The sequence below is a fragment of the Diabrotica virgifera genome, chromosome 1 (genome assembly GCF_917563875.1).
Source record: "Diabrotica virgifera virgifera chromosome 1, PGI_DIABVI_V3a".
In the NCBI taxonomy this organism is placed as follows: Eukaryota; Metazoa; Arthropoda; class Insecta; order Coleoptera; family Chrysomelidae; genus Diabrotica; species Diabrotica virgifera.
Window position 1 is genome coordinate 188,950,139 of NC_065443.1, and position 13,966 is coordinate 188,964,104.

Genomic DNA, 13,966 nt, shown 5'->3' on the forward strand with positions numbered 1-13,966 from the left:
AATTAATTTTCTCTAAAATGGACCATTTTGAAGGAAAATCCCGAAACAGTTTTATTTTTAAATTACAATTTTTTGGGATATATTTCATATTTCATACGTTATCACGCTCATCCATCTAAGCGTGATAACGTAATCGATGATTTTTTTAAAAAGGAATATGGACATGTGGTAGCTTATTTGAAAGGCTGTTAAATTCTCTATTCGGTAATATACATGTTACGGTAAGTAGATTATCTGGTAATTGTACACAATTACCGGTAATTGTATACATTTCCCAGAGGATATTGGTAAAAGTAAGAAATTCAAATTATAACGATCGTACACGCAAGCGGAATGCCATAATACATAGGTAGGTATAGTCTAAGAGCTAGTGAACCCTCCGACTAACGGTCGTCCTGTAAGGCTAGAAATTTTTCTAGTGATAATTCATAGCACACCAAGGCTAAAAACCATGACCTGGAAGGCATCAGCCGTGCACATGTATCTACCAGGTGAATCGAAAAGTGCATAGTTTAGGGCTAAAATAAACTTTCTCCTGTAAGGTTTAAATTTAAAAGTATGTGTTTGAGTAAGTCAAGACCTTGCCAAGCGAGGGGAAAGATTAGGGGTTTTTCCTAAATTTTTTTTTTGCATTGAACAATTTTTTTTAGGTTTTTTGAATCATTCCAAACAGAAAAGGTCTTTAGTGATTTTTCTCTTAAACTAATAATTTTTGTTACATAAGCAATTGAAAATTTTGAAAATTGCGAAATCGGCCATTTTTAACCCTAAATCGGACATTTATCTAAAAATTTCAAAGTTGCCAAGGTAGTTAGATATTCTTTAAACATTGATTGATGAAATCCCAAAGAGTTTTTTGCAATACAATATCGGGCTAATTTGGGCCCTTTGTTTTTTAATTGCTAATCAAGCGGGCGCGACACTGTAGTATAAGTGAGGACGTTTGAGTTGGCATAAATTCATTATCTCGAGAATGGGCAAATTTCAAGAGAAATCCTCAGACAGGTCGATTTTTATTTTTAAATTAGGACTTTTTGGCATATATATATAATACTAGTGACCTCATCCATCTGAGAGGGATAACGTAATCGATGATTTTTTTAAATGAGAGTGGGGGTTGTGTGATAGCTTATTTGAAAGGTTATTTAATTCTCTATTCACTAGTATAAACATTAACACAATTATTTATACAGGGTGTAAAAAAAATTTTTTTTAATTAAATTAACTTTAATTAAATTTGACAAATAGAAGAAAAAATTTTTTGTACACCCTGTATAAATAATTATGTTAATGTTTATATTACTTAATAGGTAATTAAATAAACTTTCAAATGAGCTGTCACACAACCCCTACTCTTATTTAAAAAATCATCGATTACGTCATCATGCCCAGTATTATATATATATATATATATATATATATATATATATATATATATATATATATATATATATATATGTCAAAAAGTCCTAATTTAAAAATAAAAATCGACCTGTCTGAAGATTTCTCTTGAAATTTGCCCATTCTCGAGATAATGAATTTATGCCAACTCAAACGTCCTCACTTATACTACAGTGTCGCGCCCGCTTGATTAGCAATTAAAAAACAAAGGGGTTTCCGATATTGTATTGCAAAAAACTCTTTGGGATTTCATCAATCAATGTTTAAAGAATATCTACCTACCTTTAGTCCAGGGCGCATCTGTTTTGAGATGGACGTTGAGAGGTGACTCAATTTTTTTTGCAGAAATTGCTTGAAAATAAATCAAATAATAATTTTTGAGTTATCCTCCCTCTCAAAAAGGTCCGAAACATTGTTTAAATAATCAAAATGGCAAAAAATGAAGGAAAAATTCGATTTTATTCTTCGTTTTTTGATTATAACTTTAAAAGTATTCATTTCCGAGAAAAATTGTACAAACATAAAAGTTGCGTAATTAAATTTCCTACAATATAGAATTGGTTAAAAATTTAAAAAATTGTCACCCTAGTTGCAAAATAGCAATAATTGCGAAAAAAACATACAAAATCAAGTATTGGCATTTTACGTTTTTCAACCATTTATGCTACACTTAGGACCTTCATATTTCACCCAGAAAAACTTTATGATACAGTAAAACAATACTGTATATTTCATTAAGATCGGTTCAATAGATTTTGCAAAATAAATTTCGCAATCCAGCTTTCGCAAAAAGAATTCATTTTTTCAAAATGTTACAGGACCGAAAATAAAGCAGATAGCAAGTTGAATTTTTTTGCTTATAAAAGTGTACTGTACCTTTCATTTGCAATTTGAAAAATTTAAATCGATTAATTACCACGGCGTCAGGAAATTTTTTAAATAAACATTAATTTTTGATGCTACGCGCAGGACAGCGGTGTTCGATTCACACAAGTTGATTTCCACCAAAATTTCTTCCAATCTTTATCTAATATATTATTTTCTTACTCTATATTTTGTTGTATTTTAATATTTTAATTCCACAAAAATCAAACTAATTTTATTATTGCTTGTGAAATATTGTTTAAACAATTGCATATATTTAAAGATAATAAACTTTTATTCTCTAAGTTAAAATATATAAACAAAGAAAGTTTTTGCTAATAAAAGTGTTATTTCAAAGGATAGAGTATGTGTTTTTATTTTGCAATAAACAAATTTATTTATTTACATCGAAATGTAATAAAAATTAAAATGTATCAATCATTATCAAAGGTCATTGGAATGACCAATCAGAGCAAACTATCCGCTGTCCTGCGCGTAGCACCAATAATTAATGTTTATTTAAAAAAATCCTGACGCCGTGGTGTTAATCGATTTTAATTTTGCAAAATTGCAAATGAAAGGTACAGTATATTTCTATAAGCAAAAAAAAATCAACTTGCTATCTACTTTATTTTCAGTCCTGTAACATTTTGAAAAAATGAATTTTTTTTGCGAAAGCTGGATTGCGAAATTTATTTTGCGAAATCTATTGAACCGATCTTAATGAAATTTACCGTATTATTTAACTGTATCATAAAGTTTTTCTGGGTGAAATATGAAGGTCCTAAATGTATCATAAATGGTTGAAAAACGTAAAATGCGAATACTTGTTTTTGTATGGTTTTTTCGCAATTATTGCTATTTTGCAACAAGGGTGACTATTTTTTAAATTTTTAACCAATTCTATATTATAGGAAATTTATATACGCAAATTTTATAGGTCTGGATCCCGCGTATGAAAAAAAAGTTGATTAATAGCAAGCTGAAAATTTGTTAATAGCTTAAGGGTGTCTAGTCGGACAAACTTTGATATAAGGGAACACTGGAACAGGGGAAGTTTTAATTGTGGAACAGGTTAAAAATTTGGAACGGTCAGACCACGAAAACGGCACATGTATTTTGTCCGACAGAACAGACTTAAACTCTTCGAACAGAGATTAAATTCTCATGCAAAAATCAGACTGATATCTATCACCAAATGGGCGTTTTAATGAGTGGAACATGTAGAATATATCAAATGACAGGATTTATGACAGGTGATAAATAGCAGTCTGATTTTTGCATGAGAGTTTAATCTCTGTTCGGAGAGCTTAAGTCTGTTCTGTCGGACAAAATAAATGTGCCGTTTTCGTGGTGTGACCGTTCCACATTTTTAACCTGTTCCACAATTAAAACTGCCCTTGTTCCAGTGTTCCCATATACCAAAGTTTATCCGACTAGACACCCTTAAGCTATTAACAAATTTTCAGCTTGCTATTAATCAACTTTTTTTTCATACGCGGGATCCAGACCTATTATGTCAGTACAACTTTTCTCGGAAATAAATAATTTTAAAAAGACTAAGTTTTCACTCTAATGGCATATAAAACAACATAATGCTATTCTACATCCCACCAGAATGAAAACAATGGGAACCTTCTCTGGTTACACCTCCGAGGCTTCTAAAATTTGCAAGCCATATTGTGAAATTGAAAATGGTTATTCATTTTTAAATAATTTTAAGTTATAATCAAAAAACGAAGAAAAAAATCGAATTTTTCCTTAATTTTTTGACATTTTGATTATTTAAACAATGTTCCGGACCTATTTGAGAGGGAGGATAACTCAAATATTATTACTTGATTTATTTTCAAGCAATTTCTGCAAAAAAATTTGAGTCACCACTCAACGTCCAAATGTACTAATATTTTTACAGATGCGCCCTGGTCTACTTGGCAAATTTTTAGATAAATGTCCGATTTAGGGTTAAAAATGGCCAATTTCGCAATTTTCAAAATTTTCAATCGCTTATATAACAAAAATTATTAACTTAAGAGAAAAATTACTAAAGACCTTTTCTGTTTGGAATAATTCAAAAAACCTAAAAAAAATTGTTCGATGCAAAAAAAATAATTTTAGGAAAAACCCCTAATCTTTCCCTCGCCTGGCAAGGTCTTCTGCTCTTCAGAATCGCCTGTCATTGTACACATTTCTTCTAAATGACTTACTCAAACACATACTTTTAAATTTAAACCTTACAGGAGAAAGTTTATTTTACCCCCTAAATTTGCACTTTTCGATTCACCTGATAGATACACGTGCACGGCTGATGCCTGCCAGGTCATGGTTTTTAGCCTTGGTGTGCTATGAATTATCACTAGACAAATTTCTAGCCTTACAGGACGACCGTTAGTCGGAGGGTTCAGTAGCTCTTAGACTAGTACTGTAGAAATCATATCGATCTATTTGGATCTACGTGAAACTTGCCAGAAAAAAATCTAAAAGTTCCCAAAAAGGTTTAGTAGTGAAACTTATACTGTCAAAAAGAAATGAATAGTAGATGTCAAATAGATTTGATAGATATTCAAGCCCAAGCAGATAATCAATTTAAGTTCAATTTTGTCTACCAAGATCATTTACAATCCGGCAAGCGATATTTAACTGGCGGGTGATCTTCTCGTATTGTGTACCTATCTCTCATTCATTGTGTATTTTCGCGCAAGGTCACCCTCCAGCTCTCGCTTTTCGCATTGTAACAAAATTTGTACCATTACGGCCATTGAAAACTAAACGTGCAGAAGAAGTTGCATTAGTTCTTCTTGACATATTTTGTGCCTTTTGAGCGCTTCCTCTGGTGCTTTTCCAATCTGTATCTTTCTTATTGCTCCTTCCAGTTCTTCTTTTTCTATAGTTTATGGATTTTTCTTGTTTCTCATGGATACTCTCTTGATGTGGCTTTCCTTCTCCATTGTATTCGCTTGATTTCCATTCAGTATCAGCTGGAAATGTTCCCTCCATCTTTCCATTATTGTCTTATCGTCGTTTATTATTGTTCCTTCCTTGTTCATTATTTGTTTCAGTTTCGTTTCTTTGTTGCTTCTTGGGTTTTTCAGTGTTCTATAAGATAATTTTACGTTTTCTCTGCTGTTTTCTTCCATTTTTTCTCCGAATTTTTCCCAACTTTTCTTTTTCTCTTTCTTAACTATCTCTTTAACTTTTGTTCTTTGTCTCTTATAATTTTCATAGCTTCATGGAGTCCTTCATGGATTCAGAGAATGTTTTTCCACTGGCTTTCTGTAGGGGAGAGTTGGACAAAACCGGGTAGGTTGATAACACCGGGTAGGTACCCCTTAATTCTTCTAACTGTCTGCTGCTATTAGACAATGTTAAAATTAGTGTCACTTTACCACCAGCAGTAGTGTGTATTCATTTCTACCTCATTTGAGTAATCTGTGCCGGAGCAGTAAAACCTCACCTGTTTTTTGATGCAGGAAACTCGATTTTTAAGGTAAGTTGATAGCTGTTTTCTCCTCTAATGAATAACTAATGGCCATTTCAAAATTTAATACATGTAACCTAGTATATTACCTTTAATTTGGCCAAAAATTTTTAATATTATATCGTTGATTGATAAATACGGAGTATATTTATCAGTCAACGATTATATCATAATTTAAAAATTTAAATACCATTTAATGTCTTGTCTACGAGTTTGACAAAACCGGGTAGTCCGAAAATCGAAAAAACCGGGGTGCCCGATTTTATCAGACCACTTGTTACTTCCAGTTTCTGCAGTGGTTTTTTTGCTTTTAGTTAACTACAATGTGTGGCTTCTTCTGTTGAAGAAGCTAGTAAGAAAGCTAGTAGGAAAAATTTAAAAAATCTCCAGTCGTAAAAAAATTACAACTAAATGAACTGGACGAAAAAAAAAAGAAAAACGTGGTAAAAAGGGCTGCACCAAAAAACAAAATTTTGGAGAGTTTGGAGGACGAAGATAATAATGACGTAGCGTGTCTATATTACAATTAACTATTTTCAAATTATAATGCGAAGGAAGGCTGAATAAAATGTGTGTCTTGCACCAAATCGGCTTATAAATGAAGTTTTTATTTGTGACTTCTGTTCATATATTTTCGATTTTTGTTCACATACTTTTAATAAATATTTTATTTTCTGCCCATTAGTATTTTTACATGGTAATTAAGTTACTACCCGGTTTTATCATACCGGTTGGACAAAACCGGGTATTTTGCAATATTTTCATAAAAATAAAAAAAAATTAAAAATCTAAGAATATTTTTAAAAATTGGCATTGGCATATCAAACTTAAGTCATTTGAGAATATTTAAATCTGCAGCAAACATTTGCTGTTTGCTACTCTCACATAGCAAAAGATACAGACGGTTTTTGGAGTGGTACCCGGTTTTGTCCAACTCTCCCCTACTTGATCCGTCTATCGAGTAGGTGAGCGACCTCTACTTCTGCGCCCTTCAACGTTTTCCGAAATTATAAGTCTCTCAAGATTATCATCACTTCTTCTTGCAATATGACCGGAAAATTTTAAGACGATGGAGAGGCAAATAGAGGATAGTCGAGTCTGAATATTAAGCTCTTGGAGGATTGAGTGATTTGTTCTGTGTTCCGTCCTTGAGATCCGAAGCATTCTTCTCCAGCACCACATTTCAAAGGCGTCAATCCTTTTTCTGTCGTCCGACTTCATTGTCCATGTTTCGGATCCGTAATTAAATATGGGAAAAATTAAGGCACGTACTAATCTTATTTTGGTGTTCTTCGACAAAGAGCGATCTTTCCAGATTTTCGATAATCGACTCATAGCGTTTTTGGCCATGCCTATTCTCCTACGTATTTCTGTTTCACAAGATCCTGTATTACTGATGTAGGATCCTAGATAATTGAACTCGTTAACCACTTCAAACTGGTCTAAGGCTCCTGTTGTGTCAAGTGAATTTGAATAATCTACTATCGTAATTTTTGTTTTTTGTTTATTTATCTAATTGATCTAACCCTCCATTAGAGCATGTCAATCATCGATAAAAGTTTGAATAAAAACATAAAGTATGGTTCGACAATTTTATCAAAAATTCAAGGAGTACCTGTTTTTCCTGCCGGTGATAAAAATGCTCTCTAGTAGATATTTTGCTTACGGTTTTGAATAATAACTTGTTCATAAATATTCTTGGATACAGATTTTTATATTAAAAAAATGTTTTTAATAACTAACGTGTTTGTGATTTATTAGGTATTAATAAAAACTTTTGCAAAAAGTCGATCTGGCACGGTTCCAAAGATTTAATGTTTATGATGATAGAAAGACCGGCAATATATTTAGCTGGAAATATTTTTATTGGCAGTTACTGTATCACGTACCGTGTGACCTTATTATTTACACTATTAAAATGACACTGTAAAACAGTAAATTTTTTTAAAAGAAAGTTGATTTTTAATTAACGAGTTAACCTACTATTTAACAGTTTAGAGTCCTAATCATCATTATTCTCTTTGCCTTATCCCTAGGCGGGTTGGCTTCCCTAATTACATTTCTCCACACAATTCTATCTCAGGTCATAGCAATGTTAATCCCCTTTACCAACATGTCCTGCCTTATCGTCTCCCACCAGGTCTTCTTTGGTCTTCCTCTCCTACTCCTTCCAGGAATCTGCACTTCAGCTATTCTTCGTATTGGATGATTAACGTCGCGATGTTGAACATGACCAAACCATCTTAACCTATGCTCTCTCATTTTGGCATCAATTGGTGCCACACCTAAACTTCCCCTAATATTCTCACTTCTAATTTTATCCTTTTTTGTCACTCCACTCATCCATCTAAGCATTCTCATTTCCGCCACTTGCATTCGTTATTCCTATTTCTTTTTCACTGCCCAACATTCAGTTCCGTACATCATAGCCGGTCTTATAGCTGTTTCCCTTAAGCTTCATTCTAATGTTTCTGTCACAAAACACATCACTCGCTTCCTTCCACTTCACCCATTTAGCCCTAATTCTACTGCATGCATCTCCACCTATATTTCTCCATTACTCTGTAATACCGATCCTAGGTACTTAAAACTATTACTTTCACAATCAGTTCACAGTAGTCTCAGCTGTTCCAGTTTTTGTTCTAAATATCTTTCACTATTTCCTATTAACACCACATCATCAGCATACATTAAGCACCTTGAAATGTTATCCTGTAGTTTAGCTATTAACTGGTCCAAAACTAATGATAATAAAATAAGGACTAAGCACGGAGCCTTGGTGCAATCCTACTTTCACATGAAATTTATCAGTCTCTCCCACACCTGTCCTAACACTAGTCGTTACTCCCTCATACATATCTCTCACAATCTTTACATATTCACCAGGGACTCCTTTTTTATTTGAGTACCCACCACAGAATCTCTCGAGGAACTCTATCATATGCTTCCTCAAGGTCAATGAATACCATATTAGCGTTGGTTTCTTTATTCCTGTATTTTTTCATCAGTGCCTTGTAATGAAAATTGCATCTATTGTTGATCTGCCCTGCATAATGCCAAATTGATTATCGGATATTTTGGTTTCTTCACGTATCCGTCTATCCATTACTCTCTCCCATATTTTCATGGTGTGGCCAAGTAGTTTTATATCCCTGTAGTTTGTACATTGTTGTATGTCTGCCTTGTTTTGTAAACAGGTACTAATATACTGCTTCTTCATTCGTCTGTCATTTCGTTTTTTCTCGTTAAAGCTGCTATTGAAAATAGCTTTTCCGCAGGTACAGATGTTGCTGGCGCTCCGAGAAAATTCTTGGGCATTTTCGATAATGACGGGTAGACATTTTCATGTCTTCTCCAACAATCATTGAAAAAAGTGTTTTAAAGCTTATGAGATACTGACAAATTCTGAAATTGCAATGATTTAAATTTTTGATGTTATCGCAAAATATAGTTACAGCATTTTTTACATTTACACCCAATGTTAACATCTCGAAAGTCAAATGCCATCATAGATGCACATCTAATTTTGGCATAGCAATCTTACAATTATTTGTGACCTCACAAGCCCTGTTATTTTAAGGTGATACAGTAGCGATCAACAGGTAGCCAAAACGCGTTCCAAGATTGCGGCTGTAATGTTGAATATTTTTCGAGATATTTGGCACACGTATTTGTAATACAGTGAGTACGTAAAGGTTGGAATAAATTCATTTTCTCGAGAATGGACGATTTTGGAAAAAAATCCCGAAACAGGTCAATTTTTATTTTTAAATTGCGACTTTTTGACATATGTGTCATACTAGTGACGTCACCCATCTGGGCGTGATGACGTCATCTATAATTTTTTTAAATGAGAATAGGGGTCGTGTGATAGCTTATTTGAAAGGTAATTTAATTATCTATTCACTAATACAAACATTAACATAATTATTTATACAGCGGGTCCAAAAAAAAATTATTTAAATTAAATTTATTGACATAAAAAGAAGAATGTGTGTAATTTATTTAACTCAAAATACATTTTACTGCTATCAGAAAACAGGAAATAAAGTTTATTTAACAAATAAATATCGTTTTAGCATTTTAGCCGCCCACTCACCTTCCTCTTTTTGAACATTTAATTTTTTTACATTTGAACATTTGATTTAAGGGAAAAGCAATGATTATTTTTCAAATAAACATTTTTTCTGTGTTCAAGAACCTTAAAATGTATTTTGGACTAAATAAAAATTACATGCATTCTTCTTTTTATGTCAATAAAATTAATTTAAAAAAAAATTTTTTAGACACCCTGTGTAAATAGTTATGTAAATGTTTATATTACTGAATAGAGAATTAAATTACCTTTCAAATGAACTATCACATGACCCCTATTCCTATTTAAAAAAATCATCGATGACGTCATCACGCCCAGAGGGGTGACGTCACTAGTATGACATATATGCCAAAAAGTCGTAATTTAAAAATAAAAATTGACCTGTTTCGGGATTTTTTTCCCAAATCGTCCGTTCTCGAGAAAATGAATTTATTCCAACCTTTAAGTGCTCACTGTATAATAAAGAATGGCGGTACAGAGCCCAATTTAAAAAATATATTAATATGTGGAAATTACTCTGTAATTAAATACAATATTAAAAAAACGAGCCTGTACCGCCATTAAGAAGAACAAAAAAATACACTTTCTTCAAATAAACTTTTTTATCCGATGCCTAGATTTTGTGGCATTTTGGAACTACTAATGAAATAAAAAAATTTAGTAGTTCCAAAATGACACAAAATCTAGGCATCGGATAAAAAAGTTTATTTGAAGAAAGTGTATTTTTTTGTTCTTCTTAATGGCGGTACAGGCTCATTTTTTAAATATTGTATTTAATTACAGAGTAATTTCCACATATTAATATATTTTTCAAATTGGGCTCTGTACCGCCATTCTTTATTATATTACGAATACGTGTGTCAAATATCTCGAAAAAATATTCAAAATTACAGCCGCAATCTTGGAACGCGTTTTCGCTACCTGTTGATCGCTACTGTTTCCTCTTAAGTTAAGTTGCATTTGTTCTAAGCTTTTGATTTTTTTCCAAGGTAGGTATTTAATTTTATTTACAGGAGAGTTCAAACCTACAGCAGTAGGTATCATTTATATCATTTTCTACTTTAATCTCATCCTCTTATCCAACTGTTATGAAATCCTGGACAGCTAAGTTTAAAATATGTGCGGAACATACAAAATGTTTATTTTATTAGCACGCAACGCATTAAAAAGTGCCGTCGGGGTTTCACCAGACCTGGTAATCAAGAAATTTCAAGATCTTGAAATTTCTTGAGTCAAGACAAGATATAAGATGTCAAGAAAACGTCAAGACACGATTTTTTTTTAATTTCTTGATTTTTTCTCAAGACAAGACAAGCAGTTGGTATCAAGACAAGAATTCTTGTCGTGTCGACCCCTACTGCTAGTCAACTTGTTCCTGTCTCTCCCAATGCTCACCATACTTCCCCAGGAATGTCATCTGGTCCGACTGCTTTTCCTTTCTTTATTTTTTGGAGCGCTTGAGCCACTTCCTCGTTTGTTATTTTGGTGACCATCCGTTATGTCCACAGGCTGTCTGTCAAATTCTTTATTTAATAAACTATCAAAGTACTTTCTCCATCTCTTTTTGACATCCTTTTTGTGAATTTATTTTCGTCTTGGATACATCTAATCTGATTAAAATCTTTTGCTTGCTTTGTTTTCTGTTTGGCTATTTTACATCTTTGTTTCGAGTTCCCTAGTATCAAGTTAATCGTATAGGTTTGAATACGCTTCTGCTTTAGCTTTTGCTACTGCTACTTTCGCTTACTTTTTGGCGACCATATAGTTTTGAAGATCTCTGTCCGATCTGGTTTCTTGCCACTTTTTGTACAACTTTCCCGTTTCTTTTATTTTTCCTTGTACTTCTTTTGACCACCACCAAGTCTCTTTATCCTCAAACTTCTTTCCTGACGTTTTCCCAAGTATTTCAATAGCCGTCTCTCTAAAAATACTGGCCATTGTTCTCTAGATTGTACCAGGGCTTCCTTTTATTTTCCAACATATTTTTTCTATTATTCTTTCACTGAATAGACTTCCTTTCTTATCTTTTAGCATCTACCACTTGATTTTTGTGGTCCTCTCCGATATTGTTGTTTAGTTTCGCTTTTTTACTTCCATGTCCAGAACAAGCAGCTTACGTGGTTGACTTACTGTCTCGCTAACTATTACCTTGCAGTCCTTGCATTTACGTAAGGCTTCTTTCCTTATCATGAAATAGCCTATTTGGGAATAATGTTGTCCACTTTTGTACGTAATAAGTTGAGTTTCTCTTTTTAGAGAATGTGTTAACAATCGTCATATCTAATGCTGTGACTAATTCAAGCATGACTAATCCTCCATGTATTGTTTCATATCCTGTCTTGGTTTGGTCCATATGTGCATTAAAATCACTTCCTATTATTATTATAATATTCTCCTCTGATGTAATATCACTCAGTACGTCTCCTAATTGGTCATAGAAAGTTCTTCTTTCATTTTCACCCAGACCTGTTTGAGGAGCATACACACACAACATTCAATACCTCTTTATCAATTACAAATTTCACTGAGATCATTCTATTACTCGTTCTTACAACTTCTACTACGTTATCATTTATTTCACTATCAGCAATTATACCAACTCCATTTCTAACGAGCGATCCACAATTATTGGGATCAAAGCTAGCCGTGCAAAAAATTACGTATGTCTTGTTTTAATCTGAATTTTTATCATTGGTTTATCAATTAATTTTGATTAACATTATAAAACATAAAAAATCAGTCAAAACTTTTAACACAGAACTTAAATCAAAAATAAAAAGAATTAACAAAATTATAAGTAACAGTAATAAATAAAATCAAACAACGTGCTGTATATGTCCACCACCAACATCTCTACATAACCCAACTTTTCTTGTTAAGCTGACGTACACTGCAAAGTTGACGTAAACTGGAAAGTATATCTGAATTAAGAATAGACACGCACTGTATAGCTATCTCTGTCGTTCAGAGCCACCTATGGTGACAATAATTTTGGATCACACGTTAGTATTACTACTCCGCACATACCACAATTTGTATCCTTCACCTAGTTCTTTCGCTCTTTGTCATTTGCACCTTGATTCACTTACTTGAATGAAAGGAATTTGAACTTTCCTTAGTTTGAGCGCATCCGCTAACTCCAGACCCTTACCTGTAAGTCTATTAAGATTCCACGACCCTATTCTGATTTTTCTAACCTGTAATAGTGTTTCCCCTTAGATAGTTCCCGCCCGAAAATCCGAACGGAGACTCATTTTATTTCCGGAATATTTTATCTCAGGAGATGCCATCATTTCAGTACAAGTTTTTATTGCAGTGGAGGTCTTTTCATTATTATGTCCTGAAAAGATTTTTTGGATATTTGATGCCTGAATGCCTTTTCTATCAGCACCATACCCTGCACGATGAGCCAATACACCACCAATGCAATCAAAGTGCTGTATTACCCCACACCCGCTTGCATTTTTCTGTAAATGCCAGGATCCCTACTGTAAGGACTGCCCTATAAGCCAATGTATTGTTGCCCATATCCCGCCACTAGGAGGCACACACTTTATTCGAGATACAGTCCAGAGTCCTAATGTATCTTATTATTTATTATATATTATTGTTTGAACGGAAAGTGTGAACTCAAAAGAGAAAATAAAAAAAAAGATATTACCATACATTACCATATTTGGTTACCACTTATTACATGATCACACACTATATTTAATTACCACGGCTATACGAAACGAATATAAATATATGTATTTAAAAAGGAAACAAACAAAAATTGCAACAGCAAAATTAAAATGAATAGTATAAAGAAGTGATGATATAAAAAATCTCAAAACTCAATATTCTATTATAGCGCTATTAATGTATATCTAGGAAATCATATTAATCATAATTTTAGACCTGGATCCCGCGTACCAAAAAAAAGGTGATTAATAGCACGCTGAAAATTTGTTAATAGCTAACGGTGTCTAGTAAACTTTGATTTATGGGAACACTGAAACAGGGAAAGTTTTAATTGTGAAACAGGATAAAAATTTGGAACGCCAGACTACGAAAATGTTCCATGTATTTTGTCGGACAGAACTTGAAATGTTAACCACCAACTGGGCATTTTAATGAGTCCAACA

At 33.0% G+C, this 13,966-nt stretch overlaps 1 protein-coding gene across 1 annotated transcript in view; it reads right to left on the minus strand.

Annotated features, from left to right (window-relative positions):
* LOC114336873 (PDZ and LIM domain protein 3) overlaps positions 1-13,966 on the minus strand; it is a 189,442-nt gene that overhangs the window by 116,493 nt on the left and 58,983 nt on the right. The window lies entirely within an intron of this gene.